Here is a 21,529-nt window from a genome sequence, read left to right as displayed (position 1 = left end):
GGTTTCATCAGTCCACAGGACCTTCTTCCAAAAAGAAATTGGCTTCTCCAAATGTGCTTTTGCATATCTCAGCCGACTCTGTTTGTGGCGTGCTTGCAGAAACAGCTTCTTTCGCATCACTCTCCCATACAGCTTCTCCTTGTGCAAAGTGCGTTGTATAGTTGACCGATGCACAGTGACACCATCTGCAGCAAGTTGATGCTGCAGCTCTCTGGAGGTGGTCTGAGGATTGTTCTTGACTGATCTCACCATTCTTCTTCTCTGCCTTTCTGATGTTTTCTTGGCCTGCCACTTCTGACCTTAACAAGAACTGTACCTGTGTTCTTCCATTTCCTTACTATGTTCCTCACAGTGTAAATTGACAGGTTAAATGCCTGAGACAGCTTTTTGTATCCTTCCCCTGAACAACTATGTTGAATAATCTTTGTTTTCAGATCATTAGACAGTTGTTTTGAGGAGCCCATGATGCCACTCTTCAGATGAGATTCAAACAGGAGAACAACTTGCAAGTGGCCACTTTAAGTAGCTTTTCTCATGATTGCATACACCTGGCTATGAAGTTCAAAGCTCAATAAGGTTAGAAAACCAAAAAAAGTGCTTTAGGCTGGTTTCACATTTGCGTTTCAAAACACAGCGTTTTAAACGCAAATGCAGGTGGTGAAAAAAACACATGTAAACGCGTGCAAACGCTGCGTTTTTTAGACGCATGCGTTTTTGCATGTGTTAAAACAAACGCGGCGTTTTGACGCATTTACATGCGTTTTTTCCTGCGTTTGCGTTTTTGAAACGCATGATGAGAAGTGTGTGACAGCTGCCAATCATCAAAATCAACTAGAAAACCCACTATAAACAGAAATAGCTAGGGTTAGGGTTAGGATCCCTAGTAACCCTAGGGATCCTAACCCTAACCCTACCCCTAGGGATCCTAACCCTAACCCTAGGGATCCTAACCCTAACCCTAACCCTTAGGGTTAGGGTTAGGGTTAGGATCCCTTAGGGTTAGGGTTATGGTTAGGATAACTATGGTTATGGTTAGGGTTAGAGTTAGGGTTAGGGTTAGAATCCCTTTAGGGTTAGGGTTAGGGTTGGGGGGTGGCTTATCAGTGTGTATTCTTGTGTTTTTCTATTGAAACCCATGCAAACGCATGTGCTTAAAAACGCATGTGTTTACATAGACAGCAATACGTTTTTTTTGCGGCAAAAAACGCCACTAGAAATTCCTACATGTTGCATTTCTGCAACAAAACGCAAGCATAGAAACGACGCATGCGTCGTCAAAACGCATGCAAAAAAACGCATGCGTTTTTAATTTTAAGTATAGAAAAAAAAATGCATGCTTTTTTTGCGCTAAAACGCAGCGGCAAAAAAAGCAAATGTGAAACCAGCCTTAGTAAGTCAGCAAAAAGTAGGTAGGAGTATTTAAAACAAAAAAAATGATAAGGGTGCCCATACTTATGCACCTGTCAAATTTTGTTTAAACCTCATTTCAAGGCAAAAACATTACTGTGTCCAACAGTTATTAGATATATGAAACTGAAATAGCTGTTGCAAAAAAATACAATTTTTATAAAACATTAGCTTAAGATTAAAAGGGGTGGCCAAACTTTTTCATATAACTGTATGTTGCTTATATCTCTTCAAAAGTATTAGCCAGTGCAGGCTTATTATTATTATAATATTTCTTAAGTATATGGAAGATATTGATGATATTTGCCCTGGGTTGCCATGCAGTAGAGGATAGCTTTACTTTGACTTATTTCTGGAGATTTCTCTTTCTCCCTCTGTGCGGGTTAAATGCTGGGTTTCACCTCCCCGAAACTTTTCTCTGTAGCTATGAGGTTTTTTTTCTACCTAGTGTGTTTCATTTGTTCCACAGGTATAGCCACAGACCAGGTAAATGGTTCTTTATTTTGTAAAGTTAGCAATTTCTTTCTATTTTTTCTTTTTCTTCTCTATGTTGTCCTTGTCTTTCCTCTATCTTAATGCTTCTTCTCTATCCATTTGTCCGGATGCAGTATCTAGAGCAGGTGATGCAGAGCATGCGGGAAGGGATGGTACTGTATACTGGAGGCATTAGGAGAGAGGAGGGTTTCCGGGTTCCTGGTACATGTGAGTAATTTAATCATACATGATGACACGCATAATATCATTGACCGTTAGGGGCCTTAACTCCCCTAGAAAAAGGAGGCTCATCCTTCAGAAATTAAAGTCTCAGAGGGCTGATATAGTTTTTCTGTAAGAGATTCATTATGATAAGTCGGACACTTTCAAGTTTGCCTTTGACTCCTTTCCTGTGTCCTACTCTACTTTCAATGATAATAAGAGAGAGAGAGACTGGAAATTTTAATATCATCAAGTTATCCCTTGCAAGTGAGCAAGACACATATTGTCCCTGGGGGAAGACTTTTTATTTTAGGGGCCTCTCTGAGGGGTAGGTCCATCATTCTTTGCAACCTTTATGCTCCAAATAGCGGTCAGATCAAATTTCTGAGAAAAGTTTTTTTCAAAAACTTAAGCCAACAGCCTGATTGGTGGATGGCAACTTTAATGTCCCTTTTCCAGAGATATTTAATAGACAATCTGTCAATAACAAAGCTCCACCACATAATCTGATTAGAATGGCTAAAAACTTTAGAAAACTAATTAGGATTAATTCCTTTTTTGATTTATTACTTTTACTCTCCCTCACATCACACCCATACCAGAATTGATTTATGTTTTACAAATATATTAACTCTTAAGATGATGGAGAAGATTGAGTTGGGTCAAATTGCTTGCTCTGATCATGTCCCGGTTGTGTTGGACCTTAAATCCACTCAACTGTGTACCAGGGCTTGTCACTGGCGATTGAATGAGTTTCTAATTAAGGACCCAAATATCCAGAAGACCTTATTGGACCATCTCACAGACTTCTCCCATTTGAATGAGGGCTCAGTTTCCGATCCTTCAGTCCTGTGGGAAGCTCACAAGGCCGTCATGAGAGGATATTGTATCAAAAAAGGTTCCAGAGTAAAAAAAAATGCTAAATTAGAACTCATTAAATTAACCTTTCAATTAATGAAGGAAGAACGTAGGTTAGCTATTTCGCCCTCCATGAAGGTTTTGAATAAGGTTGTGGGTAGGGATGGGCCAACCTAAACTGTAAAGTTCGAGACCAGTACTGAACACATAGTGTTCAGTCACAAGGTCCCAAACACGGGTTTCCATGGGAAACCTGTGATACAGTTCGGGTCCAGTTCAGTCCAGAGCCTGTAAAAGAAAGAATAAAATTACTAATAAACATTATAAATATTATACTAACTTTTCACTGCACGAACACTGCCGGAAAAAGCTGAAGACTGCCGAGTGCAGTGAATACCGCCGGAAGGTAATGAGCAGCCCCGGTAGCAGATGCGGCCGGGAGACAGCAGAACGGGAGGACACTTCGCTGGACAGGTACATATAATTATAATGTTAATTATTCATTTTATTCTTTCTTTTACTGCCCCCCATCCCATCCCATATCTGTAAAGTCCAAGTTCGTTGTTTGGACGCAAGTTCACGTCATCTCTGGCCCCGAACTCGAACTTTACAAATAAACTCAGGCAAACCCGCCGATCCTGATCATTGGGGGTTCACCCATCACTAGTTGTGGGGATTAGAAACAAACTGAAAGACCTTTCAATGCGTAAAGTTGAACAACTTCTTTATACAGAGCAAAAAGATTACGAAAAAGGTCATAAAGCCCACATGCTTTTAGCTAGCTTATTGAAGAACTTTTAACTCTCATCCTCAGGCCTTGAGAGGGATGGATGGCACAATCCATTATTATCCAACAGAAATTTTGAAACTATTCTAAAATTTTTATAGTAAGTTGTATAACCTAGAAGATAGTCTCCCCATAAATTATTATTATTATTATTTATTTATATAGCACCATTAAGTCCATGGTGCTGTACATGAGAAAGGGGTTACATACAGAGTTACAGATATCATTTACAGTAAACAAATTTACAGTGACAGACTGGTACAAAGGGGAGAGGACTGATAACAATGTTTTCAATTCAATATTTCTATCAAATCTAAATCTCCCAGTTCTCCCCTCTGAGGCCTTATTGTCTCTCAATCAACAAGTGACGCAGGAGGACATTATGGATATTTTGAAGGAATAATACCAGACAGGCAATAGATTTGATAGAGGATGCCAATAGAAATAATCTACAGTCCCTCATATTAAGTATAGTCGTGGTAAAAACATTTGACCGCCTAAATTGGTGCTTCCTGTTTGAGACCTTGAAGATTTTTGGCATTTTGGGCTCTTTCTTGACAGCAATAGGGGCACTTTATAGTTCCACTTCGGCCTCAGTCAAACTTCGCTTCCACTCATCTCACTTATTCAAGATATCAAATGGCAACTGACAGGGATTCCTCCTGTCCACCCTATTATATGTCTTGTGTATAGAAATGCTGGTGGCAATGATAAGACAAAATCCTAATATGTAAGGAATTGAGTTTCGGAACAAAATGTTTAAGATCTCCTAATTTGCGAATGACGTCCTTTTAGCCCTAACCAACCCCCATATTACACTACTTAACCTCATGGAGGATTTTAAAAAGTATGGGGAACTATCGGGGTTTAAACTGAATACTTCAAAAACAAAAGCCCTACCATTGTACAGGGTGGGCCATTTATATGAATACACCTAAATAAAATGGGAATGGTTGGTGATATCAACTTACCGTTTGTAGCACATTAGTATATGTGAGGGGGAAACTTTTCAAGATGGGTGGTGACCATGGTGGCCATTTTGAGGTGTGCCATTTTGGATCCAACTTTATTTTTCCAATGGGAAGAGGGTCATTTGACACATCAATCTTATTGAGAATTTCACAAGAAAAACAATGGTATGCTTGGTTTTAATGTAACTTTATTCTTTCATGAGTGATTTACAAGTTTATGACCACTTATAAAATGTGTTAAAGTGCTGCCCATTGTGTTGAATTGTCAATGCAACCCTCTTCTCCCACTCTTGATACACTAATAGCAACACTGCAGAAGAAATGCTAGCACGGGCTTCCAGTATCCACTGTTTCAGATGCTGCACATCTCGTATCTTCACAGCATAGACAATTACCTTCAGATGATCCCAAAGATAAAAGTCTAAGGGGGTCAGATCGGGAGACCTTGGTTGCCATTCAACTGGCCCATGATGACCAAACCACTTTCCAGGAAACTGTTCATGTAGGAATGTTCGGACCTGATATCCACAATGTGGTGGTGCACCATCTTGTTGGTAAAACTCAGGGAACATGCCATCTTCAGTGCATAAAGAGGGCAACACATCATCATGTAGCAATTTCAGATATCCAGTGGCATCGAGGCTTCCATTGATGACAAATGTCCCCACTATCTTTGTATGATCCAGAAAAAAGTGATATAAATCCAGCAACTATGGACAGCAGAAGATAAGTAAAACTTTCAGTTTATTTTATAGATATTAAAATACAATGCAGCATGTTTCAGCCACAGGGCTAAACTAGAGGAGCAACCATCCTACGCTTTTCAGCTATAGGAAGCCTTAATCATGGATAGCATTTTCTTTTTTCTTTTTTTAATGCTATCCATGATTAAGGCTTCCTATAGCTGAAACGCGCAGGAGGGTTGCTACTCTAGTTTAGCCCTGTGGCTGCAACATGCTGCATTGAAATTAATATGTATTAAATAAACTGAAAGTTTTACTTATCTTCTTCTGCCCATGGTCGCTGTATTTATACCACTTTTTTATCTGGATAATTCACTTCTCACCTGGAGCCAAGGCAAATCCGTGCACAGGGGGTAAATCCAAAGTTCAAGAGACGACTGATAAGGGGTGAGCTGAAAATCTTTTCTTTACTGTTTTCACTATCTTTGTATGGGGGGGGGCTATGGGTATGGTGTGGTATATGGGGTACAAAGATAGTGGGGCCATTCTTCATCAATGGAGACCTCAATGCCACTGGATATCTGAAATTGCTACATAATGATGTGTTGCCCTCTTTATGCACTGACGATGGCATGTTCCCTGAGTTTTTCCAGCATGATGGTGCACCACCACATTATGGGTGTCAGGTCCGAGAATTCCTACATGAACAGTTTCCTGGAAAGTGGATTGGTCATCGTGGGCCAGTTGAATGGCCACCAAGGTCTCCCGATCTGACTCCCTTAGACGTTTATCTTTGGGGTCATCTGAAGGCATCTGTGAAGATACAAGCAGCAACTGAAACAACGTATCCTGGAAGCCTGTGCTAGCAATTCTTCTGCGGTGTTGCTATCAGTGTGTCAAGAGTGGGAAAAAAGGATTGCATTGACAATCCAACACAAAGGGTATCACTTTGAACACATTTTATAAGTGGTCATAAACTTGTAAATAACTCATGAAAGAATAAAGTTACATTAAAACCAAGCACATCATTGTTATTCTTGTGAAATTCTCAATAAGTTTGATGTGCCACATGACCTTCCTCCCATTGGAAAAAATAAAGTTGGATCCAAAATGACCAACTTCAAAATGGCTGCCATGGTCACCACCCATCTTGAAAAGTTTTCCCCCTCCCATGTACTAATGTGCCACAAACAGGAAGTTGATATCACCAACCATTCCCATTTTATTTAGGTGGTGTATCCATATAAATGGCCCACCCTGTATATCCCTCCTGATATATGGGATCATTTAAAGCAAAACTTTAAATTCAGATGGATTTCTGAGGATATTAAATACCTAGGGTTTAACCTGGTCTCTTCCTACGGTAACCTACAGTTGTGCTCATAAGTTTACATACCCCGGCAGAATTTTTGCATTTTTGGCTTTTTTTCAGAGAATATGAATGATAACACCAAATCTTTTTCTCCACTTATGGTTAGTGGTTGGGTGAAGCCATTTATTATCAAACTACTGTGTTTTCTTTTTTAAATCATAATGACAACCCAAAACATCCAAATGACCCTGATCAAAAGTTCCTATACCCTATTTCTTAATACTGTGTATTGCCCCCTCTAACATCAATGATAGCTTGAAGTCTTTTGTGGTAGTTGTGGATGCGGTTCTTTATTTTCTCAGATGGTAAAGCTGCCCACTCTTCTTGGCAAAAAGCCTCCAGTTCCTGTAAATTCCAGGGCTATCTAGCATGACTTACGTGCTTGAGATCTCTGTATATAGCAGTGATTTAAGGAGACTAATGGATAAATGGAAACCGTTCTCGCTGTATTACTTCAACTAAAATGTCGCTCCTTCCTAAGTTACTTTCTTTTTTTGAGACCTTGACGATTAAAGTCTCCATGAGTGAAGTCCCTCGAAGCAACCATGATGAGGTGCATTTGGAATAAGTGTCACTGGATCTCCAAGTGTCTCTTTGTCTCTCATAGATTAAAAGGGGGCCTCTCAGTCCCCGACAATATTAAATACTACTGGGCAGCACATTTACGTAGGATTCCTTCATGGGCTTCATTATGGGCATACAACAAACAGAAATAGAAAAATTATGGCCTGCGCCAATTCAGCCGAATTCGCTATTATGGTCCAATGCTGGGTCCAATGTTGTTCATGAGGGAGATATGGCCTTCTTGTATGAAGAGGTTGTTTGGCTTCCTCTAACTCACCAATGATCTCATTCATATTTCAGCCCTTGTTACCAAATAGTATGGATCATGTGATGGTTCATTTGTGGACCTCTGCAGGATTATTCAGGTTTGTGGACCTAGTAGACGGGGACATGCTGGAGCTTCTCATGTTTGATGCTGTCAAGTCCAAATTTTCCATCTCTAATAAAGAGTTCTTCCAGTATTCACAGATTAAGAATTTTATCTCCTCGCTTTATAAAGTATTAAAGGTCTCTATACCGACTGACTTTGAGAGGACTTGCAGAAAAGGGCCGTGGACTAAGGGACCAATCTCAGAAATATATAAGATTTTAAATTTATCTCAGTAAGGCCAACAACTAAAGCATCTCTACATGAGCAGATGGGAGTCTACACTGGGAAGAGGGATATCACCTCAAAGTTGGCACGTTATTTGGGAAAAAACTGCTAAGTCCTCCATTTGTACACTTTATAAAAGAAAATCAGTATAAAATACTGAAGTTTTGGTATCACACACCTGACTCCCTCCATAGACTGATCCCTCTACTCTTGAATCTATGCTGGCATTGCGGTTCTGAGATGGGAACCTAATACCATATTTTTTGGTCTTGTCCAGTGATCACAGGTTTTTGGGATATAGTGAGAGCATTAATTAGCAGGGTACTTTATGTCAAGGTGGGGCTTCAACTGTTTATATATTTGTTTAATATTTCCCCCAAGAGGATGGGAAAAAACTCAGCCAAGCTGTTATTACATATCCTTACGGAGGTGGCGTGTTTGATCGCCCTTCACTGGAAGCAGACATTCCTCTCCTTCCCATCAGCAGTTATAGTATAGAATAAATGACATTCATAGTATGGAATATGATGGCTCTTTTTGGAGCGAGAGTGGATGGATTTGACTCCCTTTGTGCCCTGTTGGATTACTACTAGACTGAGAGAAATGTTTAGGCTTTTCTTGATCACTTAGTACTGCTTGGAACCTGCATCCCTCCCTTTCCATACCTTATGTGTTTGAGTCCTCTCCTTTTGTCCGTCTATGTGAGGTGCATTTACACAATATCCAAAATAACTTTTCTATGTCATTTTTCTGTATATTCTGTATATTGTTGGATGAATCTACTTAGTGTTTGATTTGGGTACCTAGATTGACTTTGTAGTCAATGCTTTATATTACAACTGGGTATTATATCCCTAGAGGTAGTATTTCCCTATATTATATCTCACATTACTTTATCATTGTAACCATATTAATCTTCATTTTTATATGATGAATTTGAATGTAATTGTTTGTCAGGACTCACATCCTTTTGTTAAAAATTTGAACATTTTTAATAAAATTTACAGTTAAAACAATAAATAAAATATAGGAGAGCAAATTTGTCAATTTTGATATTAATAGCTTGGTTATCCCTATCCAACAATGATTAAAAGTGATAATTGGTCAATTTGAAAAGGACATAATTTGTGGCAAGAGGCATACATTTCACAGAGAGAAACTTGATTTTAACAATGGACGAGCCTACAAATAGACTCATCATGGTAACAAAAGACCAGGTGTAATTTAGACCAATAACACCAAAGATAACCCCATGCAACAAGAACACTCTTCTAAAGATTTTTTTATCTTCGGAACTAAGCGACCTAGAAGGCACCACAGGAGGGATCAAGATAAAACCAGACAAGTGAAAGAGTGGCAGAGACTATAGGAACTGGTCACCAACATACAAGCGAGAAACCAAGAGCAACAAGGGATGGTAGCATCACCAGGTGGACACCCTACAACTCATGACTCAGGTAATCTACAAATAGTTAATCTTTCAACATATGCACTTTCGGATATTGAGAGTACAGCATTGAAACATAGGTTATCCTTTTCCTCCATGAATGTCCAGGATAAATGTGTTCTCATAAAAGACCTTTACCTATTTTGTAGGCAATTTCTAGAATGTTAAACTCCTATATTACCAGCCATCCTTTATAGACAAATTACCTGTTGATGAGAGACAAGAATTTCGTGACCTTATTGAACTTTTACAATAAGATGAAAACCCCAATATGAAAATGAGATTCTCCGGAAGAATGCCTTCACAGGCAATACCTTTATTTTCACTCTTTCCTGCTGCACAGATTTTCTTTGACAGTGTGTGTAGGAATATACGGAGTTTGCAATTGGATCCCCTCAGACATAACAATTTGAACAGAGATGGTTAGATGTGGAGAGCATTGTTCATGGTATTGGGATTATAGTGGTCTCTTTCTTCTTGCACTCACATTCCACTGGTGACAGAAAGCCCGACTCATTTATCCTGGAGCTTCTATACTTTGTCTTGGATAAGAACTTATTTGTTTTCAGTGGAGCATTTTACAGGTAAGTATATGGGACCGATATTAGTGATCGCTGTGCACCCTCATATGCAAATCTATTTTTAAGCTGGTGGCTGGAGACCATGGTCTATACACTTGAGACATACCGTACGTGTACTTGCTTGTTTCGGTTTATTGACGACATCTTATTACTTTGGACAGGTACCTTGACAGATTATGGGCTGTTTGTTGAATAACGTAAAAAGAATTCTTGAAATATTACTCTGCAAATTTTTCCTGTTCATTCATTGACTTCCTTGATTTAAGATTGGAGATTGAAGATTCCTTTATCTCTACCACACTGTTCAGAAACTCGACAGCAACTAATTACCTATTGCACTATTCCAGTTTTCATCCATGCCATCTAAAAAATTGGATTCCAAATTGTCAAATCTTACACCTAAAAGGGAGCTGCAGTACTTTAACAGGGTTTAAAAAACAGGTGAAAGAGTTTTCGGAATAAATGATACCCACAGGGAGTAATTTCAAATTCCTTTCAGTTTGCCAAGACCAGCAACCGTCAAGAACTACTTTAAACACGTTTGCGTGAGTCTACAAGACCTTTGAGTCTTATAACAATTTTCAATAATCAGTGGCAGCATGTCCATTTGATTCTTACTAAGAATTGGGGAATTTTGTTTAGTGAGTCTAAGCTGATCCCCATATGTCCACAACTCCTAATCTGGTTGCTAGGCGAGCAAGAAACCTTAAAGACAATCCCTGCCATAGTCACTATAAACGACCTACTCGCTAGCTTATATAGGGCTGCGAAACTTTATGGCACATACCCTTGTTGGGGGGTGTAATATTTTCTCACTCATGATTGCACAGGGTGGAATTTTCATCTTGATTTTTCCTTTACAGATTCGCCGTAGATCTTTTTTTCAACTGTCGGTCTTAAAATATCATTTTTGCCATAATTTGTGACTGCCCCATGAGCTATGTTGGTCAGACCACACAAGAATTAAGAAGGAGGATCCAACAACATCTCTCCAATACCTCAACAGACAAAAGAGACTGTGAAAAAAGGCAAAACTCATTCATCAGTTGCCTCACATTTCTTCAATGTACAGTACATCAGATGAATACAACTGGATTTAAAATTCTGAGTCTGGAGGGATTGTAAATCAACATTTGGGATGTAATATAATAAATGGCCTTTTACTATGTTAATCCAAATGGATCCTTTATTTATGGAGTCTCTCTCTGCATGGATTGAATGAGGAATTATTGTTCATGCGGTTCTACAAGCAGCAGTAATGTACACATCTCCTTTAAGTAATCTTTATTTGCTAATTTTATCACTTTTTTCTTTTTTTTCACAGGATCTGGGGTCATCTTTAAATGTCATCATTATCATCATGTTTGATCTCTTACTGGTCTCTTTCATGGACTTTGTACTCTTCATTGTTCTCCACTTGCAATTCATTTGTGGTGAACTTTCAATGGCTGTATGATTATCCAGTATTATAACTTCTTGATCTTTAATTGGTCTCATATTAGGACTTTGTCCTCTGTGTCATTCCACAGTTTCATAAATGAATCTTACCTCCTGGCTTTAAAATTTCCAACTTGTATGTAGACAGAATTTTTTTTTTATCTTTGTACATCCTTTATGTTAGGGATGTTGTCCATTTAAGAAAACTATAACACACTTGCTCAGCACCTTGTGTAATTCTACTCCCCTTTTAACCAATTCTCTGATATTGACAGAGCCTCACATATCTTTATGAAGTTCTGTTGCAGCAGTTCTTTGCACCTCAGTAGGTTCACATATTGTGCACCATTTATGCTCATATAAAATAATCATTGGGTTATATAAAAAATCCTTACGGGTAATCTACCCTGTCATGGGTAACAGCTATCAGTAATGCTATGATTATCCCTCGGATTGCCTCTACTTACCTATACATTTTTATAGAATTCACTGTATTTTACAGAAATTTTCATTTTTTTTCATGGCTTTACCCCTTATTTTCCATGTGTCTCCTACCTATTTAATAAATGTTTCACTATTCATTACATTATTTTTATATCTGCCGGATACTAATTTTCATTCTTGCAGCTTGTATTATATATGTCATGACTCAATATTTCACGTGGAGTATTTTATGCTCACTTTTAGGGTTTTGTTTCACTAGCTACATTGTAGATTTATACTCTGTCCTAGCTTGACAGGACATAGCATGTACCAGATTGTGCTTTTAACTCCTGCAATTTCATAATCACCTTTTTAAGTGCTGAGTGCTTATTTGAAGTTTTCTGTATCCACCTGTTCCTGGTATTCTATTTTTCCTATTAGCATCGTGTTATGCTCTGTAACATCTGCATTTTATCTAGGATACTTCTTTAGTCGCACATGCGCAGTGCCAACTCAGCTTTTTTAGTCAATGTAACGTGTTGCGCACACGCATAGTACATCTATTCTGACTTATCCACAGTTGGAAACTTTTTGTCTTAGGCTAAGTTAACATTAGCTTTCAGCTGAGCTGCGGAGGTGTGCGCACTTTCTCCGTTAAGGTCCGCCCACTCTAGAACTTCTTCCGTTTAGCTGCGTTTAACAAAATTCCCTTTTAATAAGTTGCATTCCCATGCCGGCGGCGGGCGCGTCAAAATGACGCATCCACATACACCACATGTCCTGCCTACCCAATGTTAAAGATAGGTATGCAGGACACATGCAGAAGTAGGCGGACCTAAGTGGAAGTAGGCGGAGCTTAACGGAGGAAGTTCGCAGCCCAGCTCAGCTGAACGCTAATGTGAACTCAAAACAAGTAAGTATGCGGCACTCACCCTTTTTTTGCTGTGTATTTGTGCTCTTTATTGGATATAGCTTGTACAAGTTTATACATCCATGTAGGACATCAGGTTCACAGGAGGGTGCGGTAGTGGAGAGTGAACCTAATGTCCTACATGGATGTATAAACTTGTACAAGCTATATCCAATAAAGAGCACGAATACACAGCAAAAAAGGATGAGTGCCGCATACTTACTTGTTTTGATGTTCATCCAGCTATACGCTTTAAATTGCAGAGCTCCGTATACCCTGTTAATTCGTGACAACTGCAGATCAGTTATTTATGAGTCCAAAGTCCTAAAGAGTCTGCATTCCTCTTGTGCCGTCCTTTTCATTAACTTTTCGTTGTTGGAATCTAATGTGAACTCAGCCTTACAGCGTGTGTGCACTGCAAATGCTTATGACTTATTCTACCTGTCTAACTACGCATGCATGGAACAAGTAGACTTGTGATTACTTGACGCACAAGCAAATATTGCTATCAGACTTGCGACTAAGATATGACTTGATGCGCATGCGCATACTCTGCTATCACGGATTTGCTCTCAGCTGATATCTTCATGTATTACTTTGCCGTGCATGTTCTTTGCAATTACATTCTGTCTTCCGGCATTGTGCGTTTGGATTCCCTGACAGCACCTGCGCATTCTTTGGTAAGTCTCACAGCGGATGATCCTTTTTTACTTGACTGACTTTGTGTGTGTGTATGTATATATATACAGTGGGGCAAAAAAGTATTTAGTCAGTCAGCAATAGTGCAAGTTCCACCACTTAAAAAGATGAGAGGCGTCTGTAATTTACATCATAGGTAGACCTCAACTATGGGAGACAAACTGAGAAAAAAAAATCCAGAAAATCACATTGTCTGTTTTTTTATCATTTTTTTTGCATATTATGGTGGAAAATAAGTATTTGGTCAGAAACAAACAATCAAGATTTCTGGCTCTCACACACCTGTAACTTCTTCTTTAAGAGTCTCCTTTTTCCTCCACTCATTACCTGTAGTAATGGCACCTGTTTAAACTTGGTATCAGTATAAAAAGACACCTGTGCACACCCTCAAACAGTCTGACTCCAAACTCCACTATGGTGAAGACCAAACAGCTGTCAAAGGACACCAGAAACAAAATTGTAGCCCTGCACCAGGCTGGGAAGACTGAATCTGCAATAGCCAACCAGCTTGGAGTGAAGAAATCAACAGTGGGAGCAATAATTAGAAAATGGAAGACATACAAGACCACTGATAATCTCCCTCGATCTGGGGCTCCACGCAAAATCCCACCCCGTGGGGTTAGAATGATCACAAGAACGGTGAGCAAAAATCCCAGAACCACGCGGGGGGACCTAGTGAATGAACTGCAGAGAGCTGGGACCAATGTAACAAGGCCTACCATAAGTAACACACTACGCCACCATGGACTCAGATCCTGCAGTGCCAGACGTGTCCCACTGCTTAAGCCAGTACATGTCCGGGCCCGTCTGAAGTTTGCTAGAGAGCATTTGGATGATCCCGAGGAGTTTTGGGAGAATGTCCTATGGTCTGATGAAACCAAACTGGAACTGTTTGGTAGAAACACAACTTGTCGTGTTTGGAGGAAAAAGAATACTGAGTTGCATCCATCAAACACCATACCTACTGTAAAGCATGGTGGTGGAAACAGCATGCTTTGGGGCTGTTTCTCTGCAAAGGGGCCAGGACGACTGATCCGGGTACATGAAAGAATGAATGGGGCCATGTATCGTGAGATTTTGAGTGCAAACCTCCTTCCATCAGCAAGGGCATTGAAGATGAAAAGTGGCTGGGTCTTTCAACATGACAATGATCCAAAGTACACCGCCAGGGCAACGAAGGAGTGGCTTCGTAAGAAGCATTTCAAGGTCCTGGAGTGGCCTAGCCAGTCTCCAGATCTCAACCCTATAGAAAACTTTTGGAGGGAGTTGAAAGTCCGTGTTGCCAAGCGAAAAGCCAAAAACATCACTGCTCTAGAGGAGATCTGCATGGAGGAATGGGCCAACATACCAACAACAGTGTGTGGCAACCTTGTGAAGACTTAAAGAAAACGTTTGACCTCTGTCATTGCCAACAAAGGATATATTACAAAGTATTGAGATGAAATTTTGTTTCTGACCAAATACTTATTTTCCACCATAATATGCAAATAAAATGTTAAAAAAACAGACAATGTGATTTTCTGGATTTTTTTTTCTCAGTTTGTCTCCCATAGTTGAGGTCTACCTATGATGTAAATTACAGACGCCTCTCATCTTTTTAAGTGGTGGAACTTGCACTATTGCTGACTGACTAAATACTTTTTTGCCCCACTGTATATATATATATATATATATATATATATATATATATATATATATATATAAATATATATATATATAAGAAAGCACAGCAGGATTATGCATAAGATTAGTCCATGTGAAAATTGTACTACTCAAAAAAAATGTTCACTTTTTTTAAAACTTACGGAAATGAATGAAAATGAAGGTTCTTAGCACATAAATTGGCAAATTCATGTATGCTCATCAACCACAGCAAGGTGACTTCCCTCTGATGGGATCCCTGCTCTACTGTACATGCCTTCTCTTGGACTATCAACCTACAATTTTAGACACTCATGCCTGCTCCTGGGTTTAGCCTACAATTTATGGGCAAGTAGAGCTGACTACGGCCACCTGGAGGTCACTTGGAGGAGTGCAAATTCAGGCTGGATGCAGCCAACATCCAAAAGTTAAATATACAAAAAAACTGACCAGCAACTTCTAAGTGTGAACATGTGCAAGCTGCCAGACTGTATTATATAGAAAAAAGAAAGCACAGCAGCACTATGTCTAAGTTTAGGCCATGTGAAAACACAGAAAAACATTAAAAACATATAATCTAGAAGTCACCTTGCCATGGTTGATGGGCATACATGAATTGGCCAGTTTATTGGCAGCACTATGCTTTCATTTTTCTATATAATACATAATGCAAATATAATAGTGGTAGTAGGGGGATATAGACAAATGGATCATGTCAATTAGCGGTTTGATGTTAGACCATGTGTGCGCTGGGCTACAAAGGACATGGGCTGCCAGGTGGCTCTTAAGTGTTACAGAGAATGTTGCCAACATTACCCCCCTTTCAAAGTGGATTGCATGCATAACAGAGAGAGCAACCACATAGCATCATGCCCATTGGGCCACTCCCCTCCTGCCCTCTGGGCTGAACCTAAATACCCTCATCTTGCCTCTAGCTAAAAAGTCTATAACCTTAGATGAGTCATAACTGTTTAATGAACAATCCTAGGGAGGCGGTTTTAGTATCATCGGATCCGACCAGGCCCCTGCTACGACTTGAGACTAGACACATCTTTACTATCTGGCTCCTACTAACCATTCTACATATTTCCCCTCCCTGGGGTGCTAGAATGGATCGAGAACTAGGCTAGAACGAATAGCATCGTCGTAACTCCCAATTGAATTATGTTTCTGGAATGTTCTTTGCCAGCTTCAACATGACTCTATATTGCAAACAAGCTTTTGCCCTGCTCTAAGTTGGCTTAAGGTATGAGATCTGTCACTTACAGCCTTTGGGAGGCTTGACCCCCTCCACCTTCTGTTGAGCTGAATGTCAGCTTTCTCTTTGAGGCTTGGAGAATATTGGACATTTGAGTCCCTGCAGAACAAAGGAAAGGCATGAAATTATATATCCAGTATTCTTCACAAAAAGTTGCTGAAAATTTAAAAAAATAAAAAAAATCAAATAACTCCACATTTTGCCCCATTATTATTATTATTATTATTATTATTATTATTACTATTTATTTATATAGCACCATTAATTCCATTATGCTGTACATGAGAAAAGGGGTTACGTTAAAAATAAAACCATTAAAAAAAAATAAAAATGTACATATTTGGTATCTCAGTCTGATCTATAAAGATATGAAATAAATTAATCCAATCAGTAAATGGCATAAACAGGAAAAAAATCAAAACACCAAAATTATATTTTTTTGACCACCACAATATTGTAATAAAGTGCAATACGAGACAATGAAAACATTGCATCTACACCAATGGCATCAGTAAAAACGTCCTTTCAAAGCATAAAAAGTAAGCTCTCACACAACCCCAGATCCCAAAAGATGTAACTGTTACAGGACTCGGAAAATAAAGATAAAAGCTAAAAAAAAAATTCTTAGAAATTTCTGATTTTTTTCACCGCTTAAATAAAAAAAACTATCCATGTTTGGTTTCAGCGTACTGGATAATCATATTGCCAGGACATTTTTACCATATAGTGAACATGGTATGTGAAAAAAAAAATGTGGAATTGCACTTTTTCTGCAATTTCAGTGCATTTGAAATTTTTCCAATTTCCAGTACACTATGCGGTAAAATTAATAGTGTCATTCAAAAGTACAATTCATCCCACAAATAACAAGCTCTCATACAGTAGCTATGAGGACAGAAAACTTAAAAAAAGTTATGGCTCTCAGAAGAAAGTCGGGAAAAAAAAAGGAAAATCAACATGACTTGAAAGGGTTAAAGGCAGTCTGTCATAAGCCGGAGTCACACTTAACGTATGAAAAATCGTTCCATTTCTCTCGGCCGAGAGTTGAATAAGTGTTCTCCGTCTGGTCATCCGTGTGTAGTGCATTTGCAATGCGATGATGAGATTTCCTCACATCTATGTATCCGCATGACATCCGTATGACATGCCCATGGCTTTACATTTCTCACTGATTTTCCCCATGAATTAATGGTTCAATGGGCTGAAATGAGGAAAATGTGTGCGTATTTCTTGCAAGTCACATTGATAGTCCGTGTGGTGTCCGCTTTTTTTTCTCGCACCCATAGACTTGCATTGGTGAGACTCGGCCGATATACGCGTAAAATCACAACATGCTGCGATTTCACTCGCACGTAGAATACACCCGATAAAAAAAAGAGGATGTAAACTTCCCCATAGATTAACACTGGTCCAAGTGCTATGCAATGTTTTTTCACATAGCACTCGTCCGTATTATACCCTAGTATGATTCCGTCCAAAGGCTTTGAAACTGAAAAAGCAATTGATAAGAATTCTGGAAGGTGGCTTAACCTTAATAGCATTGTTTATTAATCTTTATAATTGGCAAAACAAAGAGAAGTTTTAATTCTAATGCTGAGATCTCAAGTATTTTGAATATGGTCCTGTTATGTGTAGTGCTCCGGACTCTCTGACCATAGCCACCACTGATCTGAGTGACAGTTCTAGTCATCTCCAGTTTGAAAGGGAAAGCCATAACTCATGTCTCAGTGGAGAATAATTTTGGAGAATTTAATGCGAACTTCCAACTGCACTTGTGATCACAATACAAGGGATAGCACGGTGGCTCAGTGGTTAGCACTGTAACTGAGCAGTGCTGGGGTCCTGCTTTGAAATCCCCCAAATGACAACATTTGCAAGGAGTTTGTGTGTTTTACCAATGTTTGCCTGGGTTTCCTCTGGGTTCTCAGGCTTTCTCCCACACTCCAAAGACATATTGATAGGGGATATAGATTTTGAGCTCCAATTGGGACATTGATCATAATATCTGCAAAGCACTATATGATATTATGGTGCTATGTAATCGAAGCTGAATAAATAATAATAATAATACACAAAGGTACGTTCGAAGGGTTGTCTGGTGATAGCATATTGATTACCACAGGATAGGTCATCAAAATCAGTTCTGTGGAGGTCCGATTTCTCCCGCTCCCAACACTGATCAGATGGATTTTGCTTGTGTGTCTATTAGGGTTGAGCGAAACGGGTCGTTCATTTTCAAAAGTCGCCGACTTTTAGCAAAGTCGGGTTTCATGAAACCCGATCCGACCCCTGTGCGGGGTCGGCCATGCGGTACGCAACTTTCGCGCCAAAGTCGCGTTTCAATGACGCGAAAAGCGCCATTTCTCAGCCAATGAAGGTAAACGCAGAGTGTGGGCAGCGTGATGACATAGGTCCTGGTCCCCACCATCTTAGAGAAGGGCATTGCAGTGATTGGCTTGCTGTCCGCGGCGTCACAGGGGCTATAAAGGGGCGTTCCCGCTGACCGCCATGTTACTGCTGCTGATCTGAGCTTAGGGAGAGGTTGCTGCCGCTTCCTCAGAAGCAGGGATAGCGTTAGGCAGGGTCCATTAACCACCAAACCGCTTGTGCTGTAGCGATTTCCACAGCCCAACACCACCTTCGGTGTGCAGGGACAGTGGAAGCTACATTTTTTTTTTTTCCTCAGCGCTGTAGCTCATTGGGCTGCCCTAGAAGGCTCCCTGATAGCTGCATTGCTGTGTGTACGCCGCTGTGCAAACCAACTGCTTTTTTCAAAGCACAAATCCTCTTGTTCCTTCCTTTCTGCACAGCTATCTTGTTTGTTTGTCCACACTTTTTATTTAATTTGTGCATCAGTCCACTCCTTATTGCTGCCTGCCATACCTGGCTGAGATTACTGCAGGGAGATAGTAATTGAAGGACAGTTCCTTTTTTTTTTTTTTGTGGGAGATTAAGATTGGCATTTCTGCTAGAGTGCCATCCCTGTCTGTGTCATCTCTCACTCAGTGGGCCATAGAAAGCCTATTTATTTTTTTGCTTGATTTGGGTTCCAAAATCTACCTGAAAAAATCACAACATCAATCAGTGGGAGAAAAATATTGGCCTCAGGGCTTGTGTGCCACTCCTGACTCCTGTGTGTGCCATCTCTCACTCAGTGGGCCATAGAAAGCCTATTAATTTTTTTGCTTGATTTGGGTTCTAAATTCTACCTGAAAAAATCAATAAATCAATCAGTGAGAGATTAATATTGGCCTTTGGGCTTGTGTGCCAGTCCTAAGCGTGCCATCTCTCTCTCTCAGATAGTGGGCCATAGAAAGCCTATTTATTATTTTTTTTATTGGGTTTATAAATTTTCCCTGGAAAAAAAAAAAAGTGGGAGATTAATATTGGCCTCTGGGCTTGTGTGCCAGTCCTGAGCGTGCCATCTCTCTCACAAATAGTGGGCCATAGAAAGCCTATTTATTTTTTTGGTTGATTTGGGTTCTAAATTCTACCTGAAAAAATCAATAAATCAATCAGTGGGAGATTAATATTGGCCTTTGGGCTTGTGTGCCAGTCCTAAGCGTGCCATCTCTCTCTCTCAGATAGTGGGCCATAGAAAGCCTATTTATTATTTTTTTTATTGGGTTTATAAATTTTCCCTGGAAAAAAAAAAAAAAAGTGGGAGATTAATATTGGCCTCTGGGCTTGTGTGCCAGTCCTGAGCTTGCCATCTCTCTCACAAATAGTGGGCCATAGAAAGCCTATTTATTTTTTTGGTTGATTTGGGTTCTAAATTCTACCTGAAAAAATCAATAAATCAATCAGTGAGAGATTAATATTGGCCTTTGGGCTTGTGTGCCAGTCCTAAGCGTGCCATCTCTCTCTCTCAGATAGTGGGCCATAGAAAGCCTATTTATTATTTTTTTTATTGGGTTTATAAATTTTCCCTGGAAAAAAAAAAAAAGTGGGAGATTAATATTGGCCTCTGGGCTTGTGTGCCAGTCCTGAGCGTGCCATCTCTCTCACAAATAGTGGGCCATAGAAAGCCTATTTATTTTTTTGGTTGATTTGGGTTCTAAATTCTACCTGAAAAAATCAATAAATCAATCAGTGGGAGATTAATATTGGCCTTTGGGCTTGTGTGCCAGTCCTAAGCGTGCCATCTCTCTCTCTCAGATAGTGGGCCATAGAAAGCCTATTTATTATTTTTTTTATTGGGTTTATAAATTTTCCCTGGAAAAAAAAAAAAAAAGTGGGAGATTAATATTGGCCTCTGGGCTTGTGTGCCAGTCCTGAGCTTGCCATCTCTCTCACAAATAGTGGGCCATAGAAAGCCTATTTATTTTTTTGGTTGATTTGGGTTCTAAATTCTACCTGAAAAAATCAATAAATCAATCAGTGGGAGATAAATATTGGCCTCTGAGCTTGTGTGCCACTCCTGACTCCTGTGTGCGTCCTCTCTCACTCAGTGGGCCCTACAAAGCCTATTTTTTTTTTATTTGCTTTCTAAATTCTCCCTGAAACAATCATTTTATTTTATTTTGTTTCTAAATTCTTCCTGAAAAATTCATTTTTTTTGTATTTTTTTTTCTAAAGTCTCCCTGAAAAAAAAAAAAAATCAAATCAGTGGGAGATTAATATTGCCCTTTCTGCTTGTGTGCCAGTCTTGACTCCTGGGTGTGCCATCTCTCTCTCTCCAATTGTGGGCCATAGAAAGCCTATCAATTTTTTTGCTTGATTTGGGTTCCAAAATCTACCTGAAAAAATCACTAAATCAATCAGTGGGAGATAAATATTGGCCTCTGGGCTTGTGTGCCACTCCTGACTCCTGTGTGCGTCATCTCTCACTCAGTGGGCCCTAGAAAGCCTATTTTTTGTTTTATTTGTTTTCTAAATTCTCCCTGAAAAAATCATTTTATTTTATTTGGTATCTAAATTATTCCTGAAAAAATCATTTTTTTTGTATTTTTTTTTCTAAAGTCTCCCTGAAAAAAAAAAAAAATCAAATCAGTGGGAGATTAATATTGCCCTTTCTGCTTGTGTGCCAGTCTTGACTCCTGGGTGTGCCATCTCTCTCTCTCTCTCTCCAATTGTGGGCCATAGAAAGCCTATTTATATTTTTGCTTGATTTGGGTTCCAAAATCTACCTGAAAAAATCACTAAATCAATCAGTGGGAGATAAATATTGGCCTCTGGGCTTGTGTGCCACTCCTGACTC

General features: G+C 39.4%; 1 protein-coding gene across 6 annotated transcripts in view; it reads left to right on the top strand.

Annotated features, from left to right (window-relative positions):
* MC5R (melanocortin 5 receptor) overlaps positions 1-21,529 on the top strand; it is a 203,249-nt gene that overhangs the window by 48,755 nt on the left and 132,965 nt on the right. For 2 of the 6 annotated variants that reach the window (XM_069730997.1, XM_069730998.1), the window contains exon 2: positions 9,234-9,390. The exons of the other annotated variants lie outside the window; for them this stretch is intronic. The gene's annotated coding sequence lies outside the window, so the exon portion shown is untranslated. The remainder of the gene's footprint in view (positions 1-9,233; positions 9,391-21,529) is intronic. 6 annotated transcript variants of the gene reach the window in all.

Source organism: Ranitomeya imitator, chromosome 6 (assembly GCF_032444005.1).
Source record: "Ranitomeya imitator isolate aRanImi1 chromosome 6, aRanImi1.pri, whole genome shotgun sequence".
In the NCBI taxonomy this organism is placed as follows: domain Eukaryota; kingdom Metazoa; phylum Chordata; class Amphibia; order Anura; family Dendrobatidae; genus Ranitomeya; species Ranitomeya imitator.
Note: the sequence above shows the minus strand (reverse complement) of the source record. Positions and strands in the feature narration are given on the sequence as shown.